The sequence below is a fragment of the Hoplias malabaricus genome, chromosome Y, assembly GCF_029633855.1.
Source record: "Hoplias malabaricus isolate fHopMal1 chromosome Y, fHopMal1.hap1, whole genome shotgun sequence".
NCBI classification, from domain to species: domain Eukaryota; kingdom Metazoa; phylum Chordata; class Actinopteri; order Characiformes; family Erythrinidae; genus Hoplias; species Hoplias malabaricus.
The window spans coordinates 29,519,342-29,540,820 of NC_089820.1; the positions used below are offsets into that span (position 1 = coordinate 29,519,342).

At 43.0% G+C, this 21,479-nt stretch overlaps 1 protein-coding gene across 1 annotated transcript in view; it reads right to left on the bottom strand.

Moving 5' to 3' along the window:
• Positions 1-21,479, bottom strand: part of LOC136678424 (AT-rich interactive domain-containing protein 3A-like) — a gene marked incomplete at its 5' end in the record, with an annotated part of 92,812 nt that overhangs the window by 39,308 nt on the left and 32,025 nt on the right. The gene's annotated exons all lie outside the window — the stretch shown is intronic.

Genomic DNA, 21,479 nt, shown 5'->3' on the forward strand with positions numbered 1-21,479 from the left:
CCTGAGGGAAACTGTTTAGGGGTAAGAGTTAACTCTTAGACTGCTGGGCTACTCATTGATACACTTCTTTTATGCACATTTTGGATGGGAAAGTGAATTATGGTCATGCTCCATGTCGCTTACATTTGGATAAATCACCCCCCCCCCCTCTGTGAAACACTTGAAAAATGTTTAAAACGTGTCACTTCCACTTCAACTTTTCAAACATTTGATGAAAAAAATATCATCTGAGGACTGTGAAGATGTCTTTAGTATTTTGTGTCACTTGGCTTTTATTCGGGGGGTGGTGTCCTCGTCTACACGCAGCCTACTGTCCGCCAACACACCGCGTGAGACCGCCAGTTTAATCTCATTCACCTTCATGTAAACCATGATGTACACAATAAGAGACGACTCTGATATTCTGACACTGCACTCACACCCATCGTATTTGAAGTGACTTGCCCCTCGATCGGCGTTTCCATTATTACCTCCGATTCTGCCCTATTCTCTGAATGGACGCGGCGTCAAAGAGGCTTTTAAAAGTCGCCCAGTGAAAGAGAGGACTGCAACCTGATGGAAATGTGTTCCTCAGCCTTCACTTTCAATAAGGCCCAGTCCGTGTTACCGAGCGAGCGGTCGATACAGGAAGACAGAAGGATGACCTTTGGAAACAGCGGGGCACATGGAACGAGGCCCCAGAGATAATAACTGATCATTTAGAAGTGTATTAGCTGTCACCAATATTAAAGGACCAATGCAATCAATGCCTCGGGAAGAAAAAAATAAAAAGCTACAGTGGGGGGAGGAAGTGTGTAGGCACAACAGGCTCTGAATCATGAGTGACATTTTAAAGGTGAGGAAAAATAACCAGAGAACACTGGCATTTCTGATCGTATAAAACTGCAGCTGGAATGTATGTTTATTTTCTATAGGTTTATGTCCAGGCCTGTTTCTCTGAGGCTGTGGTTGAGTGTCTGATTGCTTATCTACAGGCAGTTGACCAACGGTGTGATATTGGGTTAAACTTGTGAACACATCAGTGTTGATGATGCAGGCGTATCATAAAAATGCAGTCCTTGTCATTTTAAAAAGCTCACTCTTGCACATTGTGGCATAAAAGCCATTCACTCGTAGCACAGAGGCAAGTTCACTCTCGAGTTACCTTTAAAACTGCATCTGATCTTTGTCTTTCACCGGAGTTAAATTCAGTGAAATGAATCTATGAGGAAAACAGCAGAAGGGTGGGCTTCACACAGCAGTGTCACACAAACCCAGAGTGCCACACAATCAAGCAACCGCCAAAACTGTCGACAAAGGGGACACAATCATCGGAGCATGATGTTACAGAATGTGTAACTTGATAATCCTGCTCGTCCTGATGAAGAAAACAAACATGTGAAAGGTCATATCTGTGGAGCAATGCCAGCGATGTAAGGCTTAAATGAAGTGTGTTGGTGTGGAACCGGAAAGAGTTCTTGACAAAAAAACACAAATATTATGACAAAATGCAAGTCTATATTTACACTGCCTCTGATGCTAAATTAGCCACAGAAAAAAAGGCTGCGCATGTAGCGTCTTTATAACACGAATAAGCACCGAAAAACAATAACGAAATAAATACGAACAGTTTAAACGGGACGTCTAGGACATCTTCTATGAAGTGAATTATGCTGTTTTTATTCTCCCCCTTTTTCACAAGGAAACACTGTCCTGGGTCTAAATAAAACATCTTTCAACTGCTTTGGTCAAAATACCAGAAGGATCAAACCCCACAGCAGTGAGGAGCGAGGAGCAGAAGCTCTGGTTTTTAGCCGTTTTCACTCTGTTATCTTTCTTCTCCGTTTTTACTCAGTGCTCTTATTTCTCCGCGCTCGTTGTGTCTGTTTTGCTGAGTTTAACCTCGTCTTTGTGCTCTCACATAAACACGGGTCCAGCGCTGTGATTGGACAGACTCAGACGAGGGGGCGGGGCCATTCTAAAGTCTCTGCACTTGACGTCAGAAGCTGAGCAGAATCAGAACAACTCGATTTACCTTATGTGTTTCTGACTCAGGCAGCGCACAGGAAACTGACTGGGTGGGTCTTGTTTCACAGTGTGTGGGTTGGTGGGCTCCAGATTCACACATTAATGTGCACAAGCACAGAACAAGGAAATTATTCATAATATGTCCCCTTTATTTTCAGGGGTCTTGAAATAAAGTAGTGCAATCAATTTGTTTATTTTTTATTAATTCTGTTAATTACAATTTATTACACACTGACAGAGTGAATTACAGATTAATTAGGATAGATGTGATGTAAGAGTGACGCTATGCTCCAGACAGGCCACAGAAAGCTGGGGCAGAGGGAGATGGAGTAATTACGCCACAAGCTTTCAATCCATAAGTCACAATAATCTTACCCCACCACCTCCACAACGTTTCATTAAATATTAACCAAAGGAAAATACTGTACATTAGGCTTCTGCTTCCTCTTTCAGGGACTTCTTTACATTGATATTAGCCCTGTTCTAATCAGTGTGAGAGCACATGGAGGACCCGGGGTCAGCGGCGCTGCGAGACGAGTCGTTGTTTTATGTCAAAACTACAGTTTGAAAGAGGGCAGTTTTCAAATCACAAGAGCTGCAGGTTTAACTCTTTAGTCCACATCAAGAGCTATGTCTTAACACAGTTAGCATCTCTGACGGAGTGAGACCAATCAGACGCAGCCAAATACCGTGCTGTGTACATAGCTACAACAACAGAACGACAGTGTGGCTCTCTACATTCAGAGCTCTGAATTAAAGCCAGATCTTCTAGATCTTCTCGTTTATAAAAAACAGGCCTGAACCTTCATTTACAGAACACAACTGTCATTTTAATCACAATCACCAAAACTGGTCAGAAACACTACCATTAGATATTTCCCCCCAGTCTTGAGTTTTTCAAAATCACGCTGTTTAAAGTGCTTTTATAAATACGCCACAAACTGTTCGTAACCAACCTTTACCACACCTTTAATAAATGACTAAATAAATTGACTTTACAGATGTTTGTGTGATACGCCTCAAAACACAGGGAAGACAATAAAGTCAAAATCAGACAAAGCCTTACAACTCACCACCAAAACTCCCCCTTTACGTCAAACGTTCCCTCTGCTGTGACACAGTCTCAGAGCAGTTTCATTTAATGCAGTATTCAGCTGCTGAGGAACTCAGTGTCTTCTACTAGTTTCTTTTTAATACTTTATTTCAGCTGCTTTCCTGTCAATGAATTATTAATGAGATGAACTATTGGACTCTTTAACTGGACATTAATCAATTCATTAAGGTTTCGGACTTTGGCGTAATTTAAAAGGACACAATTTCATTAGATTTACACAGCCACATCTGTGTTTTACAACATTACAGTAACACTGTGAAACTGAGGGCACCGTGTATAAATAAATGAACTTTGTAAAAGAGGCTCCTGTCCAGAGAAAGATCAGGTTTAGAGCGAATGCACCGTTCTTTCAGTCAAAGCTGACTTTACCCAGGACCCACCGGGGCTCACGTCTGAGTAACGCTTGAGGGCAGTAGGTCACGTGTGTGTGCAGTGACCCAGTCTTTGACTTTAACAGCTAGTCAGCTGCTCTCTGTGTGTATGTATGTGTATGAGTGTGTTGACTACAAGGCTTCTAAATTATTTCTCCCAGTCTTGAATGTCATGTTCCTCAGTGATCATGCTTGGACTTGACCTTGAATGGTGTCCTGTTGGCGCTTGTAGACGCAGAAAAACCCAGCGCCGCGAAGAAACTGCGTCAGTTCAATTACATGTTTTTGTGGGCCACTTATTTCTAATGAAACATTAACTAAAGAAGGAACGGGTTAAACTCAAAGCTTCTGTCCACTTTAAGACTATGTAGTGTTTCTGTAAAATTAAGTGAGGTGCAGTTCCTAAATATTCCTCCCATCAAAGGTACACACCTTATACAATTTAAACAGCATCTGACAGCTACACCTCCATCCGTCAGTGATCATCAACTACCTTTACATCAGTTTCACGCTGGACACATTTAACACACACTGAACTTGTCTGGCACAGAGTAACACACACATAAAATCTGCCCTGACCAATGAACTCAAGACCAACATTAAAATTAATAGAAATCTTGCCCAAATATTTAGAATGAAAACAAAAACAGCATTAAATGGCTCCCTTTCTCTTCACTTTTAACAGTTTTTTCAGTTTGGTGCTCTGAATCGGTTCTTACGCTGGAGAGAGTCATGCAGTCCTCCCTCTCTCCCTCTCTCTCACATGAACTGACCACGCAGAGTAAACAATGAGATTAGTGTAATTCAGTAAAGCTATTACTGTATTACATGGATTAGCTGCGTCTATTACTGTGACCTTTAAAAATAAAAAGATCTCTGTGAACATTTTTATCAATTCTCATTCATTTATCAAAAACAAAGTGGGCTCAGACGGAGAGAATCATCACTCCTCCCAGGTCCAGACCATGGTCCACCATCAGTTGAGGCCTGGTATATGATGCTGTATCTATTCAATGGTGTTATGTTCCCTTTCTAACTCCCTCTTTATTATAATCACCTCCACTGTTGTGAACTGTCCCCTGTAAAGACGTGATGACTCCAAACGTACGAAACCTCGGTAGAATCTCTGATAAACTGCTCCTCTGGTCATCGATTAAACCCCTCAAATCTCAGGTCAGACGGAGAGATGTAGAAGTTACGGACGAGAAGACGGTGTCACCTTCATTCCGTGTGTGTAGATACACCTTTATCTCCACCTTCCCCTACGCCAGCTGAAGAGACTGGTTCCGTTAATGTATGACCTATGAAACCCTGGCTGAATCAAAGAGGAGATGCTCGGCCACGGCGCTGATGGCGCTTCATTAGTATCATTTCTCGAGTGCTCTTCCCATCTGCCAGGTTTCAGTAGAGGGAGCTATTCACAATAAAATAAATCCATGTGCTCAGTTAGACAGTTCATATAAAAGATTAGAAACCAGAATGTTCAGAAAACAGCCACTGATTCCTAAATCTACTGAGAACACACTCTTTGTGTTTATATGAACACATATTTCTTCAGAGCAGGCAATGGAAGTGAGGGCAGATATTTAAAGGCCGTTCTGATTCTGCTCTGCTTCTGACGTCAAGTCTAGAATAGCCCCGCCCCCTCGTCTGAGTCTGTCCAATCACAGCACTGGACCCACGTTTATGTGAGAGTGCAAAGAAGAGAAATAAGAGCACTGAGTAAAAACGGAGAAGAAAGAACAGAGTGAAAACGGCTAAAAACCAGAGCTCGGGGTCGGGGTGAACAGCGAGCGGCTCATTATCATTTAAAGGAACAGGTGCTGAAAGTGGGCGTTCTGAACAGGGCTGTTTACACAGGGGGAGAACACTGCTGTGGGGTTTTGGTCCTTGTGGTTTTGAATAAAGCAGGTAACAGATGTTTCATTAGGAACCAGAACTGTGATCACTTGTGAACAAGGTGGAAAACACATCCCTTTTATGACCCAGCAATAAATGCGTGGATGCAGAATTTTACCTGAATTAAATTTTTTTAAGATCCAGTGCCGGTGGGAGTGCAGAAAGTGACTGTGTGCCATTCTTCCGCTCTGAAACGCCTGGGACCTGATTTGTTTTTTCATTGTCAAAGTCAGCAGTGAGCGAAACCTCGGATATGACTTTAAACCGAAGTTCAAGTGAAGCTTCAGGCGCTGAGCTGGTCCTGCAACACATCACGCTGGAGCCTGGCGGGTCGATACATGGACAGCTTGTTGACACAGAAATTTGGAAATGCTTTTGATTCCATCACACGGTGACCTCCGTGACACTGCAAATATTGCACAGTCTGTAACTGTGTGTGTGACTCGTCTAAACAACTATCTCCAGAGACGGCAAACAAAAAAAAAGTCCTCAGTCAGATCTCTGGTTTATTTAAGCGACTCTGTGCTGTTTACTGTCACTGCCCGGCGCTGGTCTGACTTTGTTAAAATAGTTTTTTATTGCCGTACTTTGAATAGAACTGTTATCGGATAGGATTGAGTAAACTGGCTTTGTTTACTTTGGCACATGCTGGTCACTTCATCACGGAACAAACAAAGACAGCACTCTCCCACGTGAACTCGTGGGCACAGTCTAAATAAAGCAGGAGATGGGAGTCGGGTTATTAAGAGTAAGCATGAATAACACTGACAGGTCAGTGCCGGGCATTCGTACAGTGCTAAAAATGGACAGGAAAAAGAACAAAACTTTCTGATGACTCTGTTAGTTTTGTGTAGTGCGCTTTAAGCATTGGAATGGACAGCAATGAATCACAAAGGAATGGAGCAAATCATTTGAATGATAACATTTGACATTAGCGCTGTACGGTGAAAAATGCTCTGGGCTTATTCACACTGGCCTCTGGGTTTAACATACAGCGTTGACCACCTAAGACTGTCTGTGAGGAGTGTGGTGTGTTCTCTCTGTGTCTGCGTGGGTTTCCTCCGGGTGACTGTCTGTGAGGAGTGTGGTGTGTTCTCTCTGTGTCTGCGTGGGTTTCCTCCGGGTGACTGTCTGTGAGGAGTGTGGTGTGTTCTCCCTGTGTCTGCGTGGGTTTCCTCCGGGTGACTGTCTGTGAGGAGTGTGGTGTGTTCTCTCTGTGTCTGTGTGGGTTTCCTCCAGGTGACTGTCTGTGAGAGTGTGGTATGTTCTCTCTGTGTCTGCGTGGGTTTCCTCCGGGTGACTGTCTGTGAGGAGTGTGGTGTGTTCTCTCTGTGTCTGTGTGGGTTTCCTCCGGGTGACTGTCTGTGAGGAGTGTGGTGTGTTCTCCCTGTGTCTGCGTGGGTTTCCTCCGGGTGACTGTCTGTGAGGAGTGTGGTGTGTTCTCCCTGTGTCTGCGTGGGTTTCCTCCGGGTGACTGTCTGTGAGGAGTGTGGTGTGTTCTCTCTGTGTCTGTGTGGGTTTCCTCCAGGTGACTGTCTGTGAGGAGTGTGGTATGTTCTCTCTGTGTCTGCGTGGGTTTGCTCTAGGTGACTGTCTGTGAGGAGTGTGGTGTGTTCTCTCTGTGTCTGTGTGGGTTTCCTCCGGGTGCTCCGGTTTCCTCCCACACTCCAAAAACACACGTTGGGACGTGGATTGGTGACTCAAAAGTGTCCGTAGGTGTGAGTGTGTGTGTTGCCCTGTGAGAACTGGCGCCCCCTCCAGGGTGTATTCCCGCCTTGCGCCCCATGATTCCAGGTAGGCTCTGGACCCACTGCAACCCTGAACTGGATAAGGGTTTCAGATAATGAATGAATGAATGAATGAACTTTCTGTAAGTGTGGTGCATGTATAAAACAATGGACAATTACAAAAACATAAAAAGTGTAAAAATAAAATAATATATTTTTTCTAAAACGTGTTGAGTGCGAGGGAAGAATAGTGTGTTTCATATGTTCTTCTGATTCGTATGGATTCATTAAATCAACAGCACACACTTGATTTAACACAATGAAGTGTTTATTAACCCCTAACACTCGGGAGTGGACGATAGCCTCAGATAACTGGACACTGGACTGTCACGAGGAGAGGTGTGTTAAACCAACACTCACCATATCACACTCACTGGAACCATGGGATTTGACTGAATTCCAATTTAAGGTGATTTTCGTTAGTTATAATGAACTAAAATAAAGGAAATACATGGTTTTGAAGTTAGATTTCTCTCAGGTTTAAAACCCTCCACAATCTCTTAGTTATTACTTTATTTCATTGCTTTAACAGTTGACAGAGACATTGCTGTTGTGACCAATCTCACTCCCTTCCAGAGAGGAATGGTGCCAGGGTACTGAGTAAGTCCCTGGCCCAGTAAAGCAACACTTAGCGCTGCCAATACACGCTCAGCTGTGTAATCCAGTCCATCAGCTCAAGCACTCGGACAAATCCCATTAGGAGGAGCTCCGCCGACCAACGAGAGACAAAGATCACCGCTTCACATTAGCTTAGACATCTCATTATGTCAGCACGCTGCTCTGAGGAGGGCCGGCAGTGTGTGTGTGTGTAGGAATGGGAGTAGTGCTGGCACAGAGCCACTTGGCCTGGTGCCATCATGACCAGGCGCACTGTTCTCTAATTAACTCCTGCTCCCTTACACCAGAGCGCCTCACACACACATCCGCCACATCCAGCAGTTCTCCCTGTAGATCTGAGACAGACCGATATACACACACACACACACACACACACACACACACACAAATACATACACACTTTCATCGTTTCACTGCTTATTAGAGTTCAGACAATAGTTTGTGTTCCATACCACAGCAGTTCTATAGAATGATGTACAGCTCCACACTAAACCACACAACCCTGAGGATCACGGAGCTGTCGGCAGCGCTTTCCTTTTCATTTACTCATTTAATTTAGTCTTAAAGGGTTTTTAATTGTAATTCAGAATTCAGACTTCATCCCGCTCTCTTCTCATTCAACAGAAAAGAACCTAAAACAAAGCTGTGTGGAGAGTGAAGAGTTTATTGGGCGCTGCGTTGGTTCTGAGCTCCATCAGGAAAAAGCTGCAGAAGACTGTGATGGGTTTGTTCTGTTCTTGGGGACAATACTGTGTCCAAAAGTCTGTGTGAGTTTGGGTTTAGACCAGTTACAGATGGAGATCTCGATGTTAGCGATTGTAAATGTAACATGTTAATTCTTCATTTTTAGATTATTTTTCCTTGAATAAAGTGACAGTTGTCATGTTTACTACGACGCCACAGCGACCAGAACATGACAAAAGAGCAGGAGACAATGACTGATTTCATAAAATAAAAGGCTTTAAAGCTTATTTGGACACACAATAAATAACTTTCCTCAACTAGAAATCAAACGTCCACTGGAAATGAATTAATGTCTCAATTCTGCGCCGCTGCACTGTGATTTCCCCGAAACACAGCCGCTGAAACACACAACACATTCAGAGGTTTATGTACATGCTTCAGGCCTGGGCTCAGTCATGTGCTCATACATAATAATAAGGCTTTTATTGACGCACTAAAAAGACAAACGTCCAAGTTTCCTGAATCCGTGAAAGCCAAAGCGCAGTCGCATCCCGCTGGAATTCATGGAGGAAATGATTCATCCTGTCACGTAAATCCTACCACGCAGCAAATCAGCGTAACTAGATAAGTGCGTCCTACAGCTCCATCACAGCGTGCTGTAGACAGAACCCCAGATAGAGTCGTATCTCGACAGGAGCCCTTCAGCAGAGCTCACCCTCCCTATCAACAGTGAATCACATCAAACACGGCCACCTGAACCTTTTCTCCAGACTCCACCACTTTATCTCATAAAGTCTCTCTCGATACAGACCGGCTGTCTTCTGTCTGCTGCTGAAAACTGATCCCCTTTAACCCCGCGCTGTATTTCAGAGCGCGGATCAAAGTCGAGCGCCGCACTCATTTATCTGTCCGTTTACAGCCAGAGGCCCGCTGCCGTGGCCCGAGCCCGACGAGCCTGAACGTCCCAGGAGAACGCAAGAGGCGCTGGATTTGTTTGTTTTTCGAGGAGAGAGAGAGAAGCCAATCACAGAAATCACCAACGATCGGACGTTGAACAAAACGTAACCGTTTGGAGTGGGCCTTATCTCCCCATCGTGAAGTTATGACAGACGCCGAGCAGAGTTTATGTGGCACCACTGTGTAAATAAAGAGAAAAGTGGGTTTAATCACACGGAAGTTTGACCTCGATTGAATGAACAACAGATAAGGTATTTTGAATATACAAATACCTTCTCATGCATACGTTACAAGGTCAGGGAAGGCACATGGAAGCTTAGGTTAACGTCATCTGTCTTTGCTTAAGATATCAACATTTAGAAGTGTCTGCTCTGTCCCTGAGTGTGATTTCCACAGAGATAAATAGAGCAGGTTTTAATCAAAGCCAGGGGACAGTGAGACACTCACAAGGGACTCAGAATGTCAGAATGTAAAAGGATCTACTTCACCTTTAAAAGGAACTACATAAATTAGATCCATTTTTAAATTTGTACACGACGATGTTTCACCGTCCTTTAGATTTGATCAGAACTGCAGCTCTCCGGGTAAATTCTGATTGTTTTTGTATTTGGAGTCTTTAAATACACTTTAAATAAAGCAGGCCTTGGCCCTAAAGCAGCATTTTAAAGATTCTAAAGCTGTGTGTCATAGTGACCCACGACCCTGAACTGAATAAACGCTCCCAGGCAATGAATGAATGAATGAATGAATGATACAGTGACCCTTCTGTTGTCCATAAAAACCAACACAAACGTGTAAACCGTTGATATTTCTGATGCGTTTCATAAAGCGTCGTTTCCTCAGGAATCAGGAAAAAATGCCTGTCATTTATTTACAGACGTTAGACTTTGAATTGTGTCGAACTGACCCTGAGCGGAACCAAAGGGTTAAACTGAAAGAGGTAAGTCTACGTCACGGTGAGCTTCTTGTGTTGAGATGTCTGCACTTTATTCGTCCGTCTGTGGTTCTCTGACGCTACACAAATGAACCGTGTCTTTGTGCCGTTGATCCAGGACCATACCATTTTTAAAAACATGAATTAATGGGCATCAGCCTCATAATCAGATAAAGACATAAACCCTGACCTGCACTGGGCCACGACTCTCATATCAGGGCTTTGTGGGGGCAGCCGTGGCCTTAAGGTCAGAGACACAGGCCGGGGACTGGAAGGTCTCTGGTATGATCCCGAGGAACAGCAGGGAAATGGATGAGGGGGAGAAGGATCTGTGTCGTCTCCACAGTTGAGATGCTCTCTATTCTCCCTGTGGAGCGTCACCATTATTCTGAAGCTGTAAATTTAATGTAAAAACACCTCCTAGTGTTCCTTTAAAAACGATTAGTGTGAAAGTAATTGAGGACTTTAAACTGTCTGTTAAAAAATAGTGCTGCTGTCCGGAGAAAAACATGTATCTCCGTGTTTGTTTACGTTTACTTTACTACATCGTCTGAACACAGCAGCTGTGTGAACATTTCATGACGAATCGACCAATAGAAACGCTCCAAATAAAAGATGAGAAGGGTTTTTTTTAATTCTCCTGTAGAGCCTCTATTTTGGAGATACGTGTTTTCCTTCGGACAGCGACGATATACAAATCCACCGAGGGTGCGACGGTCAGAAGTGAAGATTACAGTCAGGAGCACCTCCATCATTGGGAAAGTAGTGCAATCAGCAGAAGCCTGAAAAGGTCAGAGCGCAATAAAATACATCAACTCTAGCCTTTTCTCATATTCCCCTTCATTTTTCAGAAGTGCCAGCCTGGCCATTTTCCCGTGTGCTCACACATGAGGATGTGGTTTCTCTGTGAAAAAGCGCTGGTGACGACGCCAGAAACATTTACGGTTCACGGACGCAAGGAGCAAACCCCGTCGTTCTCGTTAGAGCAACCTCTGCTTAAAGAAGGCACAGGCCCCTTTCTGCCCCCTGCACAGACGCACTCCACATCTGGCTCCGATAAGCTCACTTTTACCTCGGTTTAATGTGAATCAGATTCCGTGTGCAAGAGCTCCACTTTGACCTCATTCATTAAAAAACAGAAAGCAGGTCATTTGACAAAAACTGCGACACTTTAATAGTGCGTCCCCGTGGCGTAATTTAGGGATTAAACCTTAAACTGTGCTGCGCTCTCGCGCTTTGCCCTTTAATTAAGGCAGGGGCAGAAGAAGCAGCAAATCATTCAGAGCCAGTCGAGCAGCGCGTCATGAATTATACATCGTCTGATTGGGGACCGTTTCTTTATGTCTGTTTTCTATCAATAATTCAGGGTTATAGCTTGTACGGCCATTCCGCTGATGCGTCCGATGACTTTCCGCTGCTCCTGAAGGCACTGAGGCTCAGAACATAAACGGCTAATATTCAACTGTGTTATAACTGAAAGAACAGAAAGTGAACAAAGAGCGCTCGGGTGAAGGTTTGATGTTGGTTAATCATTTTTGTAGTAGTCCCACCCTCTGAAATATAAACATTCCTGCCTCAGACCCCGAGGTCATGTCTGTGTTTTGTTTTCTGACTGACCTTAACATCAGACGCACACAGATGAACCTTTACGAGGGATTTGACCTCTGTCCTTCTGTTTCTAGATGTTGCCTTTCACTGTTTTTATATTTCGTTAGAGTCTTAAATCATCAGCCAATTATCCACAATCACACACGGCTCTAGAGCGAGGAATCAGGCCTCAGAAAGACCTCTTACGGTGGGTGTTAGAGAATTCTAAGCCCCTTATCAAGCCTGACCTTTGAGTCACTAATGGGGCATATAAAGGCCTGCGCAGACAGGTGCTAAACGGATAGGTTTATCAAGCCCCTTACTGTCCGCTTCCCAAGCGCCATCACAGCACCATCAGCCACACACTGAGCCACACACTGAGCCACACACACACACACACGCACACTCCTCCAGAGTATGAAACGAGAGTATGATGCATTAATACATAACTTTAATCAAGATCATTTAAAGACGCTGAGAGTCTGTGTTAAGTCCGTTGGTCGCTGTGATGTAAAACTCAGTGTGTGTGTGTGTGTGTGTCTCACATGTTTTTAGCCATGCCCCTGAGACTCAGTGTCATCAGACCATGTGACTTTAACTACACGCTAAACTGAGATGGAAAAGAGATGTTTCTCGTGTCAAAAGACAAGATTAAAACCAGATTGTGTTCCTGTTGTGTTTAAATTCACTGGCGCTCGCTCTTTAACACAAACAATGGTTGACAGAAGTGACCCAAGACGTTATTTGCGTACTGTATTTGACTCTATACACTGAGCCTTAAAGAGGACACATTCTCCCCTTTTCCTCTGGGTCTAAATGAAACATCTGTGATATACGTTGGTTAAAAAAACCACAAGGATCTAACCCCACAGCAGCGTTCACCTCCTGTCTGAACGATCCTAAAGTCTCTTGTAAAGTGCATCACAAAATCATTACGGCCTGTTGACTGGGTGGTCTTGTTTCACAGTGTGTGTGTTGGTGGGCTCCAGAGCTCCACACCGTTTGAACAGCTACACTGTTTATTAAAGTTTGACTGCTGTAGGAAATTGTAAAGACCTTAAAGAATCCAGTGGCCTTTCATGATCTACATTCCTCTAAAATACAGACAGTTTCACCTGTCAATCAGGAAATACTCACGACTGAGCGGCTGTAGATACAGAGGGAGCCGACTGTCACGGCAGAACGAGTGCATGCATCGGGGCTGATATTTTATTCCACGTGTTCTCACTGTACTGTAGCCATGGAAACTCCAGACTCAGCCTGGGAGAGGGCCTTTAATAATCTGAATGTAAGCGAGTAGCTTGTATACTGTGTCTGAAGAGGTTAAAGGTCAGTAAATTACACCCATCCTCTCCCACACCCTGTTCTCTCTCTGCCCCCCGGTCCTGTTATTACAAGCCGTCACACTGTCGCAGCGCAGAAGCTCCTCCCTTAATCTTGGCCACTTCAAAGCCCTGTGCCCCCTGGCTCTATAACACAGATTGGACCTCACGGTAAATCACTCGGTCCAATCGGCGCATTGTCTCCGTCAGCCTTTTATCGTGGGAGATATCCTGTCTGATGCCTGTCGGCCCTGTTTTGACACAAAACAAGCCTCTTTCTCATGTCACCGCAGGCCACGCCCTTAGAATTAAAGATGGCTTCCTGCTGACGTATCATATAAGTCCACCTGCCATCTATTACCTATAGAGTGGGACGTCTAATCTCTGAGAGATAAACAAGCCCCCAGACATTTAATCTGACTTCTGGTAAACGGTGCTGTCTTTAATTCGATTTTGCTGAATCATGACATACATTTTCAAACATCCAGGTAGATCCAGGCAGGCCACAGATCACCTCCCAACTACAATTAATGTGACAAATGGCTTGGGTGTGTGTTTGATGGATCATGTTTGCTCTAAAAGCTTCCAGTTATGCAAAGCAGAACCCTTCATTCTGCCTGGGCTTTGTGGTGGGATGACTCATGACGTCTCGAAGGACAAAGAGAGAGAGAGAGAGAAAGAGAGAGAGAGAGAGAGAAAGAGAGAGAGGGAGAGAGAGAGAGACGGTGAGGATGTAAGCGAAACAGTTCAGGACAGTGATTGTGTAAGTTCAAGAGGTTAATGTCACAGGGTTTTATCGGAAAACAGTCAGACGTCTGAAAAGAGTAAAAGCGAAGGATCAGGACGAGTAACAATGCTGAAGTACCTGTTTTGTTTTGTTTGTCTCCATCATGTTGAACAGGTAACAGCTAGTTACACTACGACCATTAAACACACGGGTGATTCGTACGATCACGCGACGCAACTTTAATCTTTGTTTAAGGAAATCGTATGTAAATTGATCTTTGAATTTTTTAGTCATTAAATTTGAATGTGCTTCCAGACAGCGTCTGGCTTCCTGTAGTTTATTCTCACAGCTTTACATTTCATTTCATACACAGCACTGTGCAAAACGTCTCATTATTATTATTATTATTATTATTATTATTATTATTATTATTATTTAAATAACGGACCTCCTCAATAAGCCTTGTATAATTTATACATAACTACAATAAACTCATAAACATTAACACTGTAGTAAGTAGAAGTGTGAAGAAAGTGAAGAACAGTGTGTTTCAGATGTTCTTCTGATTTGTATGGATTCATTAAATCAACAGCACACACTTGATTTAACACAATGAAGTGTTTATTAACCCCTAACACTCGGGAGTGGACGATAGCCTCAGATAACACTGGACTGCCCTGAGGAGAGGTGTGTAAAGGGTAAAACCAACATCTTCACACACAGTATCACACTCACTGGAACAATGCTATTCATTTTTATTCTAATAATAGGGTTTTTAACAGATAAATAGATTGTTAAATGTCATTCTGTCAGGGGCCTAAAGCTTAGCACAGTGCCCCACGCAGCTCCCACACAGCTCCAACTAAATATTTATAAGGTTTTAGTAAGATATTCCCAAAATAATGAGAATAATTTTCACCGTTTCACTGAGCTCTTATCTCCTTTATAACACACCACTACATTTATTTACTTTGTTTATTTTATATTAACATCATTTCCATTGCTACAAACATGTGACCAATGATCTCACCGAATAAAACATGAGGAGAAACACAGTGACACTGATTACTGCTGCACTCAGTCCCTTTAAATAAAGACAAACTAAAAAGCAATGATCTAAAAACAGCAGTGTCTTTAATTTGAAACAAAGTAATGTTTATTCTGGAGCTGCTGGTGATGATCACACTGCTAAGTCCAGACTGCGTTATTATTTTCAGATTATAGCTGGAAAAATAAGCTATGATTAGCTCTAAGTACAGAGGCGCAAATTCAATAACAGATTCATGAAGCAGACGTAGGAGAAAACGCAGCGTATACCATTTAAATGTCAATCAATAATCACCTCATGATGCCTTAAATAACCTCAAAGCAGAGGCCTAAAGGGTGGTCTTCAACATATGGCCATTGGGCAGGACCCTTATATTGACTCCCCCTTACTGTCAATCATTAATGTATGGGAAAACGGAGCGAGTGCAACCTTGGAAATTAACTCCATGTTCTGCTGAGGTGTGTGTGTGAACGGCGAGGGCTTCCCTAAACCCTTCGGCCCCGTGTTTCAAGCTCAGGTCATTAGGAGGAAGCCAGAGCTCTGTAGTGATAATAATGTGGCTGTTGGAGGCTGCAGGGTCCTCATGGGAAATGAAAGGCTCCTGCTGGCTGTGGCCAAGTATGTGTGTGTGTGTGTGTGTGTTCTCATGTTTGTTTTTGGACATTTTCCGAAGAGAAATTTGTAAAAAAGATTAATAAAGCAAAAAAAAAAACAAATATTTATATAATATTATAATAATATTTATAAATATATAAAATAAATATTAAAAAATAAATAAAATACAATGTTAGCAAGAATAAAGTTGTTCTAATGGTGTAAACTGACTTAAAATCTAACAAATGGAGCTTGGGCAGCGACCCCAGTACAGTATTTAATGTATGACCCCATGTCCTGACAACGTATAAAAACAAATATGTGTGTATTCACTGACACAAAGACAGTGACACTGTAGGAAACTGTGCAGTCGCCTGGATGTAGGGAGCACATGGGATTATTTTTCCTTCTTTTGGAAGATTATGCAAGGAATGTGTTACTTTGAGAGAGAGAGAGAGAGAGAGAAACAAGACAAACTTCCTGTTAATTATAATGTAATTGCAAATAAACAGAAGTTGATAGAGTTCAGAACGCTAATCATTCACTCGTCTGACAGTGGGAAGCTGCTATGGTAAAGTTCATAAGAATGAAGCCAGGTTACAAACATCCACAGCACCATCACTCCACTACAGCTGACCTCACGTCCGTCTCCAGTGACCACACCAGTCCACGTCACTTAGCAAAACTGCCACAGAGCACATTTAGAAACGGATCTTGCCCCTGTGCTTGAGGGTGGTGTAGTAAGTAAAGGTGGTGTATACAGTGGAGTAACTGCAGAGATAACACAAGCTACAAACCTGTTATAAAACAGGTTTAACATTCACTCTTTCACACACAGAAGTAGCTTTCTCTTGAGAAATTTGGGCCAGATCTCTGATTTCTGAAGTGCAAACTAAAGGAGCAATCGGTCACTCCTTAGAACCAAAGTCTTTTTTTATACAACACATATGGGATCATCGTCTGAGCTACAGAGCATCAACCTGCTGTGCAGCCCCTGAAAGAACCAGTTAATGCTCCACACAGTGGGTCCACCATATGGGTGGCAGCCATGTTTTAAGCTCAGTACTGAACCTCTAACACACCCAGGCCTGCAGCTGTCATTAATAAAGGCTCTTAAAAACTGCAGGAATGCCACATACAAATGAGCTTTGAGAACCTTTCGGCCACGTTTATCTGTTCATCAGAAACTACAAAGCAGCTTCATGCTTCGTGCGTTATGACGCGGCTCCTTCCAGCCTCTGAAGCCGGTGTGTTTGCCACTGGAGCCGATATGTATAACGTATAACGTACAGTCACAGTCTATCCCATCATTAAGCTTTTTCTTTTCCTGACCCCCCCACCCCCTCCACTATTTTTCGTCCAGCCCTTGGGCCCCTCCTCCATCCTGTTGTAATTGTATGATGTTTACCCTCTCAGCCCAAGGCCGTGTCTCTAATTATCCCCACATGAAAACTGGAATGTCCAGCACTGTCATTAAAAATAGAGCTAATGCCCAAAGCCCAGCTAGCAGCAAAAACAGGTGTGATCGTTATATCCCAAACCTGTTTTCTTTTTCTTCTCTTCTTTAACTCAAAACTTAGCTTGAGACTTCATTATTATGGGGACAGCAGCTAAGCCTGCTCAGCTTGGGAATCAATAGTAATCCATGTGCTAATGCTAATATTGTAATCATTATTAGATTCTGGTGCATCTCATTAGATACCAAACATCCCAGACATCCCTGCTCACCATTAGTCAATAAATGCCACCGGAACACTTATTGTATGGTTGATGTATAGTAAATCTGTCATGTCCGATGTTACACGTGACTCTGCTGTGAGTAGCCTGTCACAATTAGTGATATTAGTGAGTATTATAGTGTTTATATTTCATACAAATACTTGTGCTATCAGAGATTTCAATAAGGAATTAAAAAGGAAAATCAGTGCGTAGACAGCTAGCTTTTCAAATATTTAAAAATAAACTTGAACAATCATGGCATTAAATATTCATTCATTCATTCATTGTCTGTAACCCTTATCCAGTTCAAGGTCGCGGTGGGTCCAGAGCCTACCTGGAATCATTGGGCGAAAGGCAGGAATACACCCTGGAGGGGGCGCCAGTCCTTCACAGGGCAACATTCACTCACACCTACGAACACTTTTGAGTCTCCAATCCACCTACCAACGTGTTTTTGGACTGTGGGAGGAAACCAGAGCACCCGGAGGAAACCCACGCAGACACAGGGAGAACACACCACACTCCTCACACACAGTCACCCGGAGGAAACCCACGCAGACACAGGGAGAACACACCACACTCCTCACAGACAGTCACCCGGAGGAAACCCACGCAGACACAGGGAGAACACACTACACTCCTCACAGACAGTGACCGGGAGGAAACCCACGCAGACACAGGGAGAACACACTACACTCCTCACAGACAGTCACCCGGAGGAAACCCACACAGACACAGAGAGAACACACCACACTCCTCATAGACAGTCACCCAGAGCGGGACTTAAACCCACAACCTCCAGGACCCTGGAGCTGTGACAGAGACACTGTCCTGCTTCACCACTGTGTGGTGTATAATATATAAAATAAAATTAAAAACCCCTATAGACGGACCTGACCACCAGGATCTGCCCTTTACTGAAAGTTTCGAGTTTATTTAACTGATACAGCACTTTATCAAAAACAAAATTAGAAGAAATTACAAGAAATGAAGTAGAGCTCTGAGTCATGATTCTGAGAGAGATCTGTGAGAGGATTCAAAATACACACACTCCCATTCAAAATAAAAACCCAGAGGCAAAACATTAAGCTTGTAGTGGTATTAAGAAAACAAACTGAGTAGAGAAAAGCTTTAAACCCTTTAAGATTTAAAGTAATCTAAGAAAATATTTCAGAGAAAAGGATTAAATCAACCTCAGGTTTAAGAAAAGCATGTACTAAACATTACTATTTGTATTCATTTCCTAAAAACTGTTATTTATTACTAGATTCGCGCTAAATTAAAGCTTAATGTATTACAACTGTCCCGTTCTTGCTCAGGAGTGTACACTATCATCCCCATCACTAATAACGGCTTCATTGAGAAGGTAGATGTTAAGCTCAAGGTCTTGGTCAGGAGTTTCCAGGGGACAGCTGACGAGTGTGGGCTCTTTCTGCACGGAGTGGTGAAGTGGAACAAAGCGCACAAATGTTTAATGCACAAACATTACTGTGCACATGAGCGGCGGCATGGGGCCATGGTCAGAGAACAGTGTAAACGCAGTCTCAGCAGGACTCTGAATGATCGCAACAATGCAGCTGCCCGGCGCCACTGCATGGAAGCTGTTCCATATTTCGGTTTTGCTGACGTTCACAGGTCCGATTTAATTCAGCCGGGGGGTGGGGGGCACAGTGGGGGCAGAGCACACTGGAGCTCTCGTTCAGTCGAGTGCTGGTACAACACGCTTTCATCTGATTCAGTGTAGGTTTTATTATGTGTAAATGCTCAGTGTATAATCATTAGACTCTGGAAAACGGCAGATGGACGTGGAGTGAGACTGTTAACGGTGTGTGTCATATAACGTCACAGCATTGTTTTCTAAAATACACAGTGTCCGATCTTTATAAAGAATGACTTCCCCACAGTGGACGCAGAGACTGAAGAATTTTCACAGAAAATCATGAAATAAAATGGGTCTGAAGCTGCTGATATTCACCATTTCCTAAAGCAGGGTCTACACAGTTATAAAGCCAAGCCACACTGGGATGTGCAGCAGTGAAATGGGGTTCAAAACTATGATGTGCCACACCACTGCTGATATCGTGATATCGATGTGAAATGTGATAAACTAGGATTAAAATATATATAAAATATAAACACGGGAGGAATCCGTTTGTTGTGCTCCAGTGTATCAGTGTTATTTAGTAAACGCTAAAATCATTCTTATCTTACAGCTGTAAACTTCACCAGATCACGTCAGTTTTGTGTGAGAACACGGATCGTTTCTCTTTACGACACCGAAGCCCGGATCATAGAAGGTTATGCTTTTAAAGCTTTGAGGTACGGATCACTGTTCTAAACGCCTCTCGCAGATTTTAGTTGTACTTTTATCTGTGATATAACTTTAGCTATATTATATATTCAATAATAAATCACAGTAACTCATTCCTTAAAGTGGACACAGTACATAAACCACACTTCGGTGCATGTTCACATTAATGTGGGGATCTGGAGCCCATTGTTTTGTTGATGAGCGAAGACAGAAATCATCAAGACAGGAATAAAACGATCCGTTCTGATTCTGCTCCGCTTCTGACGTCAGGTGCAGAGACTTCAGATTTGCCACACCCCCTCATCAGCGAGCGGCTCATTATCATTTAAAGGAACGGGGGCTGAAAGTGGCGGTTCTGAACAGGGGGAGACAGGGGGAGAACGCTGCTGTGGGGTTTGATCCGTGTGGTGTTTTCAGCAAAGCAGGTCACGGAGGTTTGGTTAAGACCCTGAAAGTGTCTCCTTTAGTGCGTTAGTTTTCAGGAGAATATTTGGATGAGCGTGAGTCCATATCTTTGGAAACACTGAGCCCATTTATCACCAAACTATGAGCCGCCATTCCTTTGTTCACAAGAGTCACACAGAACACCTTGACCAAATGTCAGTGTTAATCAGTAGTGGGAATGAACCGTTCCGAATGTGATATTGAGACACCGCTTCACGCTGGCTGGCTGCGTGAGAGCCCGGGTTTAGTTTAATGTTTTCTAATTGTCCTGTTTTCCCTCAGACTGCTTCCTGGGCTGGATTAATGTTTAGGAGTTAAAGCTAAATGAAAAGCATGTGATGTCTGGACAAGTACAGAAAATGCGTAGTTAGTGTTAATGGGTTTCCAAGAACACGGAGGACGCTAAAATAAGCCGCCTCATGTCAAACTGTCAAAACCTCCCTGTTTGTGTTTTAGCCAATTAACTACAGCACTGTATCTCTGCATTAAACAGCAGGAGCAGGGGCACAAACACTGACATCTCTGTTGTTTACAGGATAAACCTATTTTATATTTAAACCACCAGCCAACAGAGGACCGCTTTAGAAACCCAGTCTGGTACAAACCATAGGGACAAGTGTTTTTGAACGTTCATCCATTCAACACTGTTTTTAAAACCAAAGGTATGTTATTGTTAATGAGTCTGTTCTGAAAAGAGCTTCGAATTACAAATGCCACTCTGTAACTCCAACTACAAATGAAATGAAAAACGCTTCATCACTCCACAGAATGCAGTCCCACTGCTACAGAGCTGTGAAGACCATAACTTGAACTTCAGGTTGGAAACTTGAAGATTAGCCAAATCTTGATGTTGTCTGTAAATAAATAAATAATAAAAATAATAATGTAATGGTTTTCTGTAGTGAATGAGTCTGTTTCTGAATGTTTGTGTTTGATGTTTGTGTCGGTCCCTTTTCTCCAGTGTGTGTGTGTGTGTGTTGAAGTGTTGATCGTAAAGAGTCCTTGGGTGTGTAGAAAAGCGCTATAAGAGTATAACAGTGAATAAAAAACAAGTATGTATTAATTATTTACTTCGACAATTAAAAAGAACAGAGAGAGGTACGATCTGCACAAATACCAACTGTTTGCTTCTGCATTTTTTCTGTTTTACGACGTGTCACTGGAGTCATCAAATTTGCAAACAGTCCACCAAAACGGCTATTAATACTGTATACGTGAGAAAGACATATCTCACTGTTTTCATGGCTGTGGTCAGTAGTTTTGATTACTCAAGAGTCTCTATGTTGCATGTGTGAACATTAACTCAAAAACGGACCTATTTTTCAACATTTATGACCACAGACACCTCACTCAATG